This window comes from Bombus fervidus, chromosome 18, assembly GCF_041682495.2.
Source record: "Bombus fervidus isolate BK054 chromosome 18, iyBomFerv1, whole genome shotgun sequence".
Classification (NCBI taxonomy): Eukaryota; Metazoa; Arthropoda; class Insecta; order Hymenoptera; family Apidae; genus Bombus; species Bombus fervidus.
Window position 1 is genome coordinate 6,374,698 of NC_091534.1, and position 17,120 is coordinate 6,391,817.

At 33.4% G+C, this 17,120-nt stretch overlaps 1 protein-coding gene across 2 annotated transcripts in view; it reads right to left on the minus strand.

Annotated features, from left to right (window-relative positions):
• LOC139996527 (uncharacterized) overlaps window positions 1-17,120 on the minus strand; it is a 102,328-nt gene that overhangs the window by 54,953 nt on the left and 30,255 nt on the right. The window lies entirely within an intron of this gene.

Genomic DNA, 17,120 nt, shown 5'->3' on the forward strand with positions numbered 1-17,120 from the left:
AATAATTACTAATTTAAATATAAATAATATGCAATCACGAACCTATAAATATTTAGAATTGCATTTTACATGCATCTTCCAGGTCAGTTGCTACTTCAGGAAGATTAATTAGAACCAAATTTCCATATTTCCACAAAATTCAACTTGAAAAGTATCGAACTGTTCCCTGACTCCAGAGAAACAACAGTTGCAATGTCGTAACAGTTGTATCGCGATGAAAAGTAGTCGCGTGTAATGTTATTTTCAGCCTCGTGCTTGCTCACACCGATTTCTGTAACCAAATTGTCTTTCTCTTACCGTGATATCATTTCCCATTAAACATCCACTTGAAATCAGGTTACTCCGACTTATACGACTCGAATTCCAGTAACTTGACTAATCTGATCGAGATTTAACGCGAGTAGGTGATCCGATTCTAGGAAGTGAAACAGACGCATTCTCGCACAGAACGACGACGTAAACGCGCAAAATGACCTCACCATAAGTACGATACGTTTACGTGGCGATGCCCACGCTTAACCTTCCCAAGTTGGAAGGCGCGAAAGAGGAAAAAATCTGCTTACAGAGCTCGTTACGTGATTATAGCACCGAGGATACCAGCAATTATGCACCGACGTAATACGCGCAACGTCGACGATCTAATTCCCTCGGTTATCAACGGGCCGATGTGAAATATCGTCGATTTTGTTGCAATTGCTCAGCTCCATGGTTCTTCGTGATTTTATAGCCTACTGCTGATTAATTGCTTATTCTGCAATGGCAACCGACGTGTCGTTTAAATTGCACACCTTCCCTCCAGGGAAATATTTCTTAGAGATTGTTGAGATTATAAATTATTAGAAATTATAAATTATGTTTCTTTTTTATTAAATGTAAATTTTAGAGTGTTAATGTTAGTTATTTATTAGGGAGATCTCAACAATCACTAAAATCTCTAAAATAAATAAATTAATAATAATAATTATAATTTAGAGAATAATTTTTAAATTATTATTATTAATTTATTTAATTTAGAGATTTTAGAGATTGTTGAGATTATAAATTATTAGAAATTATAAATTATGTTTCTTTTTTATTAAATGTAAATTTAAGAGTGTTAGTGTCACTTATTTATTAGGAAAATTTTAACAATCTATAAAATCTCTGAATTAAATAAATTAGTAATCTCAACAATCTCTAAAATCACTAAAAAAAATTATTATTATTAATTTATTTAATTTAGAGATTTTAGAGATTATTGAAATTATAAATTATTATAAATTATAAATTATGTTTCTTTTTTATTAAATGTAAATTTAAGAGTGTTAGTGTCACTTATTTATTAGCAAAATCTCAATAATCTCTAAAATCTCTAAAATAAATTATTGTTATTAATTTATTTAATTTTGATATTTTAGAGACTGTTGAGATTATTAATTTATTTAATTTAGAAATTTTAGAGTTTGTTGAGATTATAAATTATTATAAATTATGTTTCTTTTTTATTAAATATAAATCTAATAAATTGCATGTAGAGATTGTTGAGATTATAAATTATGTTTCTTTTTTATTAAATGTAATTTTAAGAGTATTAGTGTTAGTTATTTATTAGCAAAATCTCAACAATCTCTAAAATCTCTAAAATAAATTATTATTATTAATTTATTTAATTTAGAAATTTTAGAAGTTGTTGAGATTATAAATTATGTTTCTTTTTTATTAAATGTAAATTTAAGAGTGATATTGTTACTTATTTATTAGCAAAATCTCAACAATCTCTAAAATCTCTAAATTAAATAAATTAATAATAATAATTTTTTTTAGTGATTTTAGAGATTGTTGAGATTACTAATTTATTTAATTCAGAGATTTTATAGATTGTTAAAATTTTCCTAATAAATAAGTGACACTAACACTCTTAAATTTACATTTAATAAAAACGAAACATAATTTATAATTTTACCAGTTCAAATTTCAATGAATCCTTTATGAAAACAAACTTCATAATAAGTAAATCTATCCCCTTCCTCCAACAAATTAATCACCTCGATTAACGTTAACTATTCCTCTGGCGCTTTCTAAATCTGACGTTTAATGTTGGTAATATTAATAAGTTGCAAACCAGTTGAACGCTTCGAGCACGAGGATACTTTTTTATTCAAGAGACTCGCAACTCGTTACATCGAGTTTATGATTTTTTACTGAAGGTAGAATTTTCCATATATATTTTTACAACAACTTCGAACGACTAAACGTAACGTAAATATACGTGAAAAATAATAAACTAACAGCAGAGTACGAAAATAAAACATTAACGTGGCTTTCGTTAAATCAATAAAATTTCTTTTTTTTTTTCTTTTTACTATCAAACATATTAACTATACTTATTAATACACGTTTAGGCTATGCACAATTATTCGAATTATTTCAAGCAAGATTTTTATCGTTCACTGTATTCCTTTGATACATAATTTCACGTAAAATTTCAGCAAAGTAACAGCAGTCGAATTTATCATTTCGATGTACCATGTCAATTACGAAACTTTCCTTCTCGTGAACGAGACAGAAATTTAGACAAATATAACTCGACCGTATGATACCTCGTCAAACCGACAGTATGAAATTCAATTTAAACTGTAGCTCACCGCAGCTCTAATCGACGCTTTCACGAACGACGAGGAATTAAACGAGAAAAGAACCATAAACGATATTAAAAAATTGGTACAAATTCGGTGGATAAAAGCAACGCTTAATCGTTGGCTCGGTGCGCGTTCGCCGCTAACGATCCGAGGAAAGCAACGATTCTTACGTCTTTTTTACGTTCCGCAAAACGAGGGAAAAGCGAACATGTTTTCCTATAGCGATGTTCCCTCGCGTTTTCTCTGCGCGTTGACCTTTTTCTATGGGGACCGGTCTCACTTCGAAGTTGCTGTTCGCAGTTGAAGCTCTCGTTCCATACTCTAAATGCCTGGAACCGTAAGAGAAGAAACGGCGGATCGCAACCGACAATTAAGTTCTTCCGCGTTATCCGATAGCGTGCGTCCATTTTACGCGGATTTTACAGCCTTCAGATAACATGTTTCAGGATTAGATTGTTCGTAGCGATTTTACTGCTTGTGTGTTAGGAAAACATTATACCGTGAACAGGTTGCCTCTTAAACCATAAGATTGATAAATGGAACGATCGTTTAAATAAATTCTTAGAGGTAATTGGGCGAATGCATTGCGCTTAACTGTCAGCGAGTGTTTCGTGATGCTCTTAAACGTCAGATTTAGAAAGCGTCAGAGGAATAGTTAATGTTAGTCGAGGTGATTAATTTGTTGGAGGAAGGGGATAGATTTATTTATTATGAAATTTGTTTTGATAAAGGATTCATTGAAATTTGAACTGGTAAAATTATAAATTATGTTTCTTTTTTATTAAATGTAAATTTAAGAGTGTTAGTGGTAGTTATTTATTAGGAAAATTTTAACAATCTATAAAATCTCTAAATTAAATAAATTAGTAATCTCAACAATCTCTAAAATCATTAAAAAAAATTATTATTATTAATTTATTTAATTTAGAGATTTTAGAGATTGTTGAGATTTTGCTAATAAATAAGTAACAATATCACTGTTAAATTTACATTTAATAAAAAAGGAACATAATTTTTAATATCTAATAATTTATAATCTCAACAAACTCAAAAATCTCTAAATTAAATAAATTAATAACAATAATTTATTTTAGAGATTTGAGAAACCGTTGAGATTTTGTTAATAAATAAGTGACACTAACACTCTTAAATTTACATTTAATAAAAAAGAAACATAATTTATAATCTCAACTATCTCTACATGCAATTTATTAAATTTACATTTAATAAAAAAGAAACATAATTTATAATAATTTATAATCTCAACAAACTCAAATTTCTAAATTAAATAAATTAATAATAATAATGTATAAATTATTCTCTAAATTAAATTTATTAATTTTCTCTAAATTATAATTATTACTATTAATTTATTTAATTTAGAGATTTTAGAGATTGTTGAGATTTTGCTAATAAATAAGTAACAATATCACTGTTAAATTTACATTTAATAAAAAAGGAACATAATTTTTAATATCTAATAATTTATAATCTCAACAAACTAAAAAATCTCTAAATTAAATAAATTAATAACAATAATTTATTTTAGAGATTTTAGAGATTGTTGAGATTTTGCTACTAAATAAGTGACACTAACACTCTTAAATTTACATTTAATAAAAAAGAAACATAATTTATAATCTCAACTATCTCTACATGCAATTTATTAAATTTACATTTAATAAAAAAGAAACATAATTTATAATCTCAACAACTTCTAAAATTTCTAAATTAAATAAATTAATAATAATAATTTACTTTAGACATTTTAGAGATTGTTGAGATTCTGCTAATAAATAAGTAACACTAATACTCTTAAATTTACATTTAATAAAAAAGAAACATAATTTATAATCTCAACAACTTCTAAAATTTCTAAATTAAATAAATTAATAACAATAATTTATTTGAGAGATTTTACAGATTATTGTGATTTTGCTTTTTACTCTCTGTAATCTGTAGTTGTTTGCTAAAGGGGAGAAAAATTACGACTCGTGTCGCGAGCAGTTTTTTATTTTCATATTAAAAGTCAGAAAGCAGTAACTGTGTGCACACGTACAACAATTGTTTCACATCGTGCATACGTTTAACAAGGGCTTTATCGTTAGTGGAAATAACAAAGGCTAGCGTGTAAATTAAAAGCTTTTAATATGTACTTTTCGTTGATAGATGTACTTCTACCTGTAGAACTACTTTGCTATTCGATAATCTCTTAATCTTCACACTTTTTAATTTCTAAATTATAAGTTGTATTGTAATAAAACAATTCCCTTGAGCTAGTAGAAATTGTTCACGTTAATAAAAGCAATGATATTTATATAACAATTATATGAAATAGTGCACGTTGTAGGTAGTAAAACATATTACTGCTACATCTGTTAATATGTGTTTTTGGTTAATAGATGATAAATGTTTGTTGCTGAATCGCTGTAATTTACCTGTAAAATTACTATTTGCTATTCGAGAAGCTTTTAATCTTCATACTCTCTAATTTCCAAATTATAAGTTGGTTTAAAAAATTCTTTTGAACTAATATTAAATGTTTTACATTAATAGAAGCAGTGATATTTTCATAACAAATATACATATACAATTACATATAAATATATGTAGAAAATAGTAAAACATATTGTTGCTATGTCTTTTGCTTGATAAACTACAAATGTTTGTTACTGAATCACTATAATCTACATGTAGATCTATTTTGCTATTTGACAACCTCTTGGTCTTCACACTTTCTAATTTCCAAATTATAAGTTGGTTTAAAAAATTCTTTTGAACTAATATTAAATTTTCCATATAGAAGCAGTGATATTTAAATAACAAATATACAAAGTATTATATGTAGAAAAATAGTAAAACACGTTGTTGCTATGTTTTTTAATATGTGTTTTTGTTTGATAAATTACAAATGTTTGTTGCTGAATCACTATAATCTACATGTAGATCTATTTTGCTATTTGACAACCTCTTGATCTTCACACTTTCTAATTTCCAAATTATAAGTTGGTTTAAAAAATTCTTTTGAACTAATATTAAATTTTCCATATAGAAGCAGTGATATTTAAATAACAAATATACAAAGTATTATATGTAGAAAAATAGTAAAACACGTTGTTGCTATGTCTTTTAATATGTGTTTTTGCTTGATAAATTACAAATGTTTGTTAGTGAATCACTATAATCTACATGTAGATTTATTTTGCTATTTGACAACCTCTTGGTTTTCACACTTTCCAATTTCCAAATTATAAACTGCATTAAAAAAATTCTTTTAAACTAATATTAAATGATTCCCATTAATAAAAATGCTAATATTTACATAACAAATATACAAAGTATTATATATGGAAAATAGTAAAACACATTGTTGCTATGTCTTTTAATATGTGTTTTTGTTTGATAAATTACAAATGTTTGTTAGTAAATCACTATAATCTACATGTAGATTTATTTTGCTATTTGACAACCTCTTGATCTTCACACTTTCTAATTTCCAAATTATAAGTTGGTATAAAAAATTCTTTTGAACTAATATTAAATGTTCCACATTAATAGAAGCAGTGATATTTAAATAACAAATATACAAAGTATTATATGTAGAAAATAGTAAAACACATTGTTGCTATGTCTTTTAATATGTAATTTTGTTTGATAAATTACAAATGTTTGTTACTGAATCACTATAATCTACATGTAGATTTATTTTGCTATTTGACAACCTCTTGATCTTCACACTTTCCAATTTCCAAATTATAAACTGCATTAAACAAATTCTTTTAAACTAATATTAAGTGTCCCAAATTAATAAAAATTCTAATATTTACATAACAAATATACAAAGTATTATATGTAGAAAAATAGTAAAACACATTGTTGCTATGTTTTTTAATATGTGTTTTTGTTTGATAAATTACAAATATTTGTTAGTGAATCACTATAATCTACATGTAGATTTATTTTGCTATTTGACAACCTCTTGATTTTCACACTTTCCAATTTCCAAATTGTAAGTTGGATTAAAAAATTCTTTTAAACTAATATTAAGTGTCCCAAATTAATAAAAATGCTAATATCTACATAACAAGTATACAAAGTATTATATGTAGGAAAATAGTAAAACACATTGTTGCTATGTCTTTTAATATGTGTTTTTGCTTGATAAATTACAAATGTTTGTTAGTGAATCACTATATTCTACATGTAGATCTATTTTGCTATTTGACAACCTCTTGATTTTCACACTTTCCAATTTCCAAATTGTAAGTTGGATTAAAAAATTCTTTTAAACTAATATTAAGTGTCCCAAATTAATAAAAATTCTAATATTTACATAACAAATATACAAAGTATTATATGTAGAAAAATAGTAAAACACATTGTTGCTATGTTTTTTAATATGTGTTTTTGTTTGATAAATTACAAATATTTGTTAGTGAATCACTATAATCTACATGTAGATTTATTTTGCTATTTGACAACCCCTTGATCTTCACACTTTCCAATTTGCAAATTATAATCTGCATTAAAAAAATTCTTTCAAACTAATATTAAGTGTCCTAAATTAATAGAAGCAGTGACGTGGAAACGGTACTGTACATTATAAATACTGAAACAGATTACACCATTTTAATGCGTAATTTAAATCCATCATCAATTTAATTCCATAAAAAGCTAAAATACACCGCCGTTTCCAATCGTGAATTCATCATCAATTCCTACAAATACAGTTATTACGAATCGACCCAGATGTTCGACCCATTTTCACACCACTGAACGTGCGAAGCACTGTCCTTACAAAAATATAATTCCTGCTCTTACTTCTCTCTTCTCACCTGCTGTGGTTTACACGAATTTCGCAGTTCCCCATGCGCGGCACAATGCGAAGTTAAAAAAAAGAAAAAAAAAAAAAAGGAAAAGAAAAAGAAAGGAAAAAAAGTGAAAAAAGGAAAAGAAGGAGAGAAGGCGATAACGCGACTGGAAGTGTGTTATCCGTGCTGAAACGCGGATAAATCCAAAATGTAGGTTTGCAACGGGAGAGCACGCCCTGTGTGTGTGTGTGTCTGTGTGTGCGTGCGTGCGTGTGTGTGCCACTGCGTTCGTAACGGTGATCTCGTATAAATAATTGATGAGAAGCCTCGCGGCGATTTGTAATTGTAATTCCGCGGGATACTTGGCCAGTTAAGCAACGTAATTACCGAGCGGACTCGTTATCGTTGGCAGCTCGTCGCTCAAGCGACTTACGGGGACGCGAAGCTGTCTATCTTTGCAGATGGAATTCTCTTTTTACGGAGGGAACGCGGTGGCATCGAATCAGAGACAGGAGACACAACGATTCATCGCACCTGTCCACCCCGGGAAAATTACCTTCGCCGCAGCTTCGTCGCTCCGACAACCACGCGATGTTTTATTACGATGAATCGCCAGTTTTATCATTTCTTCCCAGCCACGTATTAGCGAAGATACTCCCCGTCCGATCGTTTTACGACTGCGTAACTTGCTTAGGTCGAATTTCAACGTCTCAGATTTATTGGATTGTCAATCGAGAGGCGTATCATTTGTCTACGCGATGATTTACGCGAAATCAAATGTCATTTCGCGTTTCCATGTTTCGCGCATCTCTGGCTCAGCAGTGTCATCAGCTCTTTGACGTTTTACCTTCTCATTAAGTTCAGCCTTATTTTCTCTCGTCACTTTAATTCGGTAAATTTTGTTAGAAAGAAAAATGATGCTAACTGTGTGATTGCGAATTTTGTCAATACCATTGATGAATGCTATTGATGAACTGAATGACCTATTGAATGTGTATTTGTAGCTTCTCTGTATAAAGAAATTATTTACTGTGTAGTACAAATATTTTGAAGTATTTATACGAATTTATATAATTATCTATTTGTTATACATTTCTAATTTCCAAATTGTAAGTTGGTTTAAAAAATTCCTTTAAACTAATATTGAATTTTTTATATTAATAGCAGCAGTGATATTTACATAACAAATATACAAAGTATTATATGTAGAAAATAGTACATTTATTTTAGTAGAATTTATAGTAAGATTCAGTGTCCCATTGAACAATTAAATATTTTCATTAGAACAACAATAAAAAAAAATGAGAACAAATGTTGCATCTAACTGTGCACTGTGTTAAAACACTCCAAACATAAATGTGGCTCGTCGATACAATCTGGACGATAGGTGGTCACCTTTTTGGTCCGATTCCTAGCAATTTTTGATCCTGACTGTTTAACATTTTTTTTATAACACTCTCTGCAAAATTTTCGTGCCAGCTACGCTTGCCCTTCTCTCTTCTGTATTTCGTGTGGCAATCTTTATCGAATAAGTATATTTGACGGTTCTGGTGAATGGCACTGTGTAAGGTGCACTGCGAGTGCCATTCTAAAATCTGGTACCTTGATTTTTGTTTTTGTTGCTTGTTTATAGAGTATCATCGCGTTTGAAATTGATGTATTTAACAATAATTCTACAGCTAATTTTGCATGTCACTCGAGGGTTCTTCTATGTGCTGTAGAATATGCTATCATTCGATCTGATAAATCTACAACACATTTTCCTCTCTTGTAATCTACCACTACCTTTGCTTTATCGCAAACATAATTTTTTTCCGGACCTCTACCATCTCAGCCGAATGTTTCGTCGAAATCGTAAAAATAATCATAATACTGTTTACTAATATCTTCCACACGTTTCAACAATATATTCTGCACGTTTTGCTTAGCACGAAATGACGAATGCGAATGGTTCGTTGAAATAAACGAAGCCTCGTTACAATATGTCGCTATCAACTGTTACCAAGACGCCACGGTGGTCACCCGTGACCACCAATAAGATAAACGGTCCATTGGGGAAGAATGTTGTCTTACAACACCGATTTATTGTTATTTTACCATTATACGCTTTGAATAATAAAAATACTCTCGTGGCGTCCCGAGCGAAACGTGTGATTTCTGCGTGGCAGTCAAAGTGTTGATACGTGTGGTAATTAAATTGTGATATTAGTTTCCAATTTTTCAAGCAAAAGATATCCAACGATTGTGGAATTGCAGATTAAGTTGCAGCAAATGTTAAAAACATATGTTGTTTCAACTTTTATAAATATTAAAACATATTTATTATAATATTACTACTCTCACATGAATATTTCCTGTAACAAACGCAATTCTAAATGTGATTGAATGACCTATCAACAAAATCCCCAACTTAGTTGCTAACCCAATAGTTACATATAGTTTTCCGGCACGTTGCTTTTCAAAATGATGCTCCACTGATAGCAATTTTGTTTTTTATAAACGAAGATCGCGACCAACTTCGTAAAACACGACAACATCTTACTTTAATGGTTTCGTTAAAAAGATCGTATTATACGAAAAGGAATAAGTAAATTTATTCGAATGCCAAGCCAAAGAAAATTCAACGAAGAAATTCAACGTTTCACGTGTTGTCACGTAATAAAGTAGTTTCACTTCGTGAATTCTATTTTCCACAAGCGCAAGTATTTCCTCTGACGAGAGCGAACGAACTTTAACCTCTTTCATAGTACGTATTCCACGATGGTAGACAAACGTAGATGCATGATAAATTACTATCACGTTATCAAACGTTAACGTACACGTACAACATTCACGTCATTAATTACGTCTGGCATAAATTGAACGTCTAAGTTAACGATGTATATATCGCGTATATATCATCTTATCATGTTTTAAAATAATTAATAAATATACTGTTACGTAGGTACATAATCTCGTTGTTTCGATTCTAATGCCGCTACATATTCGCATGATATTTTAAACTCGTCCACACTACTCGCGCATCGTGCTCGCCAATTTACATCGAATCAATTAAATTTGTATACTAACAAGATCATTATACGTCGCAATCCCTGCGCTACTATCCCATTTCGTTGTAATAAGCTACACGATGACAACCAAATGAATAATATACTCGCGTTATCAACGTTACATTTATTTCAGTTATCGCGTTAAAAATGATATCCCTGCGACGTTTATGCGATCGAAGCGTGCAATTATACGCAGCGCTCATGACTATTGTACGTTGGCCAGGTTGACGGACGACTATTTTTACAAGATGACGTCAACCGGCCACGATTTCGTGTCGGAAAATCTGAGCAAGAGGTCGACGACAAGGATTTTGAAGGATAAAAAGAACGTGTCACGAGATTTAGGCCAACGTGGGTAGCCGAAGAACCGTAAGAATCGACCTACGCCAGCTCTGTTATTGATATGCACACATTTTCTGCCTTATTTATGTATCGAAAGCGTATAGAAAATCCTCTCCTCCTCGTCCACCCACGAAAAATCAATCCGTCGCGCATCTATCAAATTCGAAGCGAAGTCCGGCGATGCACATCATGTGGCAGCAACACGCAATACGCGCGCTCATTTTCCAGCCAGCTAACTGCGGAATTTACTTTCAGAAAACACTCGCAGCTTTAGGTGGCGCGGAGTGCGCAAATAAATACAAGCGACGACGAGTATACTCGTCAAACGCGAAGCTAACGGGTTAAGGTTCATACAGTGGAAGCTGTATGGCTCGAGTCTCATCTTTCTCTTTCGATAAATATTTCTGCGAGATAGAGTTTACTTCAATTACTCGCCACGTGTCCAGGTGCGTCACTTTACCTGCGTGGCTGGAATTCCGAATAGTCGGACGTCCACGAGTAGAGGTTTACCTCTGCGACAGAAGTCGTATCGCAGCTGCCTGCGCAACTCGCAGCGAACCTACAACTGTGCCGTGTGTCGCAAGATGCGAGAAATCGGTCGTTCGGTTCTGCGAAGAAAAGACAAGGCGAGTCGTATGCTCCTTTGTCCTTCGACCACGCGCAAGCTGATCGAACGCAGAGTTCTCATCGTCTGCCGCCGCGTCTTTGACTATCTCTTTAACGTAGATGCAAAGGGAAGCTGAGAATACTGAGAATTCTGTACGTCGGATTTTCGTTCACCGTTTTTCATTTCCTCGGAAATTTCGACAAGTGGAAACCTCTGCAAGTGGCAAAATTAAACTGCGAGATCGTTGAATCAATTACGAAAGCAGAGTGAATTTTTTCCTCGCGTTGAACTGTCCAATTGTTGGTAAATTCTCAGTGTAGGCTTTTCACTTGAAGCTGATTTCCTTCCTGAGAAACTTTAATTTTCCTAATCGTATGGTTCTTTTAATAAGTCGCTGATATAAATAAGTTTTCTACGCGCTACATGTTCGCGTGCTGGTTGGATGTTCATGTTTTGACTGAACCAGTTAACTGAGCAATTTAGCTGGAAAAATCATAGTAGCGAAGACTATTAATGACTATCTCTGCTCGTAGAGAAATTACGCTTGCGCGGACAATTTCCGATTCGCAGTCGCATCGAAATGCACGCGCCTCTTGCGAGAGGTCAAGAACAATTCAGACGATCGCTATCTACTCGAGGTAGAAAGCGCAGGGGCCATCGAATGACGGACCGAAGACGAAGGAAGTGACGTCACATTATTATAGTTACGGCTCTTGGTAACCAGTCGCGGTTGACAAGCCAAGCGTCCACCGTACTCTTTTCGATCTCTTTGATATTCTTTACCCGCCTTACCGCCATGTCCGCTTCTTTCTTCCCTTCACCAAGAGCCAGCCCTTTGTTCCATAGCTTCTGTTATTCGAGAGATCGCCCTTGTGACTTTGGTTCCGCTCGAAAAACACGGCACGTTGGTCGTCTGGTCTGCGGTTCTCCTCGGAGTTGGATATTACTCGAATTATTTCGAATAAAAATATTTACTTCAGATAAATAATTATCGGAGCAGGTTCGTATCGGTTGAGTATTTTACACGTGGAATAATTGTTTGTTATGGGGGAGAAATTGTTTTCTAGATTCGTTGCAATAACGATTGTAGAATTATTCGAGCGATAATACGATTGTCCGGTTTGCTGTTTTCGACGAGTATACTCGTCACGAAGGAATGACGATATTTCGTGCTACGACGAGTATACTCGTGACAGGTAAGAAGTAGTTACTATTTGCTGTTTATGTTGTAGTTTAGGAATGCAGTAAATTACAGTTTAGGAATGGCAGTAAATTATAGTTTAGGAATTGCGGTAAATTGCAGCAATAAAATTAAAAAGTAAGACAGTCGTTCCGTTGCAACTTAATTCTATATTGTGACAGCCATATATACTCTGTGTTTGACTAGTATACTCGTCACGCGTAAAAAATAGTTACTGTTTGCTGATTAAATTGTAGTTTAGGAATTGCAGTAAATTGCAGCAATAAGATTAAAAGATAAGATAGTCGTTTCGATGCAACTTAATTTTATATTATGAAAAACATATATACTCTGTACTACGACGAGTATACTCGTCACACTTAGAAAATAGTTAATATTTACTGATTAAATTGCAGTTTCGGAATTGCAGTAAATTGCAGCAATAAAATTAAAAAGTAAGATAGTCGTTTCGATGCAACTTAATTTTATATTATGTAAGGCATATATACTCTGTACTACGACGAGTATACTCGTCACACTTAGAAAATAGTTACTATTTGCTGTATAAATTGCAGTTTCGGAATTGCAGTAAATTGCAGCAATAAAATTAAAAAGTAAGATAGTCGTTTCGTTGCAACTTAATTTTATATTATGAAAGGCATATATACACTGTACTACGACGAGTATACTCGTCACACTTAGAAAATAGTTACTATTTGCTGATTAAATTGCAGTTTCGGAATTGCAGTAAATTGCAGCAATAAAATTAAAAAGTAAGACAGTCGTTTCGATGCAACTTAATTCTATATTATGAAAGGCATATATAATCTGTTTGACGAGTATACTCGTCACGCGTAAAAAATAGTTACCATTTGCTGATTAAATTGCAGCTTAGTAATTGCAGTAAATTGCAGCAATAAAATTAAAAAGTAAGACAGTCGTTTCGATGCAACTTAATTCTATATTATGAAAGGCATATATACTCTGTTTGACGAGTATACTCGTCACGAAGGAATATCGATATTCTTTGCTACAACGAGTATACTCGTCATCCTTTGCTTTCTGCGACGTATTTTTAACTACACAGTTTTCAAAGAGGTTGCAACAGCTAACTGATTAATTATCCATTTCCATCTAATTTTGTGTAAGTGTATACAGATACCGGTACAATTTTCATTATCCGCTTATCGGACGAATAATTTTCCACGTGACGATAAACTTTCTAACCTGGCAATTAACAAAGCCAATAAATATTGCAACTGCAGAACGAAGCTTGTAAATATATTGGAAATCACGTTTAGTATCATGTGTATCCACGATGCAACACGTAAATATTTATATACAATATATAATTCTATCCGAATAAGTTATTAAATTTTTCTTCATATAAATTCTTACACAAATAATATTCTATTCGGAAAAATACTTGTCTGATTGGATATTTATTTGCTGGTGACGAATGTAAGTTTCGACCCATTTTCACATATAGAAAACTCCCTGTCAATCATTCGATCCTGTCTTGCCCTGAATTAGCTAAGTTGGGGTATACTCGACAACTTTAGAAGCTTGGTTTTCCCAAAAACCAAGCGTCCAATAAATAAATTTTATTCTACACTTTCCACTTATTTGTTCACGAAGAACAATTTACTGTCGATCATTTCGTCCCGTGCAGTCCGAAATTAACCAGATTTGGCTACACCCGCCCAATTTACAGGCTCGATTTTCCCGAAAACGAAGCCTCGAACGAATAAATTTTATTCCACACTTTCGACGTACTTTTTCACGTAGAATCACCGCGTCGCCAATTATACCACAATTACAGACACCACGTGTAGAGGTGGTGCACGCGTGGAAGGTCGACGCACGGCGCGGCGTCGATCTGTTTCCAAAAGTAAATCGTCGATAGCCGGAAGTATAAATGTGTCGTCAGGTTTTAACACTCTGGGGACCCGCTGCTCTGGCAACCACGTAGCCTCACTTCCCGGCTGTTTCGCAGCGATTGAAAAACATTCAAAGCGACCAATATTACATGCAACATACTGAAATTGATGGTTTCGAATTATCGAAGCATATAATATAAAAACACTTGCATAACATTTCGTCCAGTGTCCATTATCTTTTTTTTTTTACTATTTTATTTAACAACAGTTAAATTTTTTATAGAACACCGCATCAACTACGAAAGACGCGAATTGGCGCTTCCAATCTGCAGAGTGTCAAGCTGCATAGCAACTGTGAGTGGCAGAATACTTTTAAGAAGTTTGCGTGGTTTTAAAAATCGCGGATGTTGTCGCGGATGTTATAGTTTCTGGCTGACGACAAAAGGCCTGGCGCTCTCTGCTGTCTGCATGCGAGGATCGCGTGCACGGGGCGATGACTCGGGGACACGGGGTCACGGTGACCCGTGGCATGGCACGTGAAAAGCGATAAGAGTTCTGCCTAGACTTTAGACTGTAGCAGGATGTGGCCAGGCTGATGAACCCTCTGGCTCTGGCAACACGACTGGCAATAAGTCAACAAGCTCAGCACTTAAGAACTTCCCAGCGAGATGATCCAGATTGCCGATGATCGATGCATATACGTATCATCCAATAGAGATGGCACGCAAAATTGCAAACTTCATTCATGACCATAATTGACCTGATCATAATTCTTGATCTTCATTGAATTATTTACACGTACACGTTGGTACAATGGTATATTGCAAGGAATATAATAATTGAAAGGAAGAAGAATCTCATTGAAAATATGTCGTACGTATCGTACAAATCACAACACTTTTCCTCTTGAAACTTATTTTCATTCTTATTACTGAATTTCATTATCAGCTGATTTCCCTCTTTTTATCAAATTCCATTTTTTTAAACCCACGTTTTAAATTTTCATTTTTTCCCCTTTCCTTGGTCAAGCTTATGGGGAAGATACTTAAAACGCTCGCTACTGCACGACTCTCCCCTGTATGTGTTTTCTAGTAATATACAGGCTGAGGCTCTTGACACGACTTAAAATAACTCGCAAGTTATTGGTTGTACGAAAAAGCGTTTGAAACAAAAGTTGCATAGTATCGGGGAAAAGTCATCAAATTTTGCATAATTGATTTTTACTACCTTGAGAAACAAATATTAGACGTTGCATTTAAAAAAATTTCATGCTGACCCTAATATCTCGCTAAAAAGCTAAGATAATAAAAAACGAATTAGAGTACTGTACGTCTCCCTAGATACCATGCAACTTTTCCTCGAAACAAGTTTTCATACAACGAATAACTCAGCTGTTTAAAGTCGTCCACATGTTATTTTACAGTTAAGTTAGAAAAATGTACCAAATGTCCTGGACAAATTGTAAAGTACAAATTAAATAAAAAATTGAAAAACGTTAGGTGTCACCCTGCACGTATCATCGGTTCAAGTAAAAAAAGACTCACTGATAATCATAATATGACAATAATAATAAAAAGTACATGACACATAATACGTAATCGAACACAAATGTTGCGACAACTGAAACATGATCGTTCAGTTTAGCGACTATCGAATGTCTCGTCGAACCGTGACCATTTCCCGAAACTCCACTGTTGACAAATCACCGGCTTGGGAGAGGTCGGAGACAAGCGTGGCCACTTGCTAACACATGGTCGGTGCTCGTTGATTTCGGCTACATCTGTACGTATTAGTCGTTAGTCGTGCAGCTGTGTGTATACGAGCCAAGAACAAGATGCCATATATGCGCTACGTGGGCCAAAGGAGAAGGCGATACAAGGCGCACCGCCTTAACCAGCTCGAGCATTTCAAGATTACAGGACTGGCAAGGACTCTTGCGATCGTGGACACGGTTAGGTAATCGAAACGAATACTCCCTGCCTGGATTCTAACGCAACTACACGGATTTTACCATTATCGTTGCCAACCTGACCTCGAACACCAGTTTCATGGAATTTCATTCTACGAGACGACACACTCTTGGCCAGCGCAACGTCCAAAGAAACAGAAGATTATCGCGTGTATCTCAACTTTGCCAAGTGTGGCTTCTTTTTTGTTTTTTGTTTTTTTTCTTTGCGTTAACGATAATACTGAAACCTTAGAAGCTCCTAGTTGTGTATTTTCATTTCGATATTTCTTATTTTGTTTAAATTAATTTACGAGCTGGTCATAAGCTGTTGAAGTAAGGGCTGCGAGTAGAACGTGGTGGTTTTTCCTCCTGTTGAGAACTTTCGTATTCCTTACGGACGTTTGGAAAATCGACAACAATCTCGTGCACACGTGCGCTTCAATACGTTCCGTAACGTCCATTAAAAGTTAAGTTCTTTGTTTAATGGATGTTACGATTAATTTTGACACACACGAAGCACGAAGATGTTTTGGATTTTAAGGTTTGTTCACAACGATTATTTCGTTCACGATGTGTTTTAGTTTTCCAGTGTTCATCATGTTCAAATCTACTATGTAGGTATATGTATAACTGACTGGATAATATAATAAATATTTGTGGCGGATTAGGCCGCTGGGTAGTTTT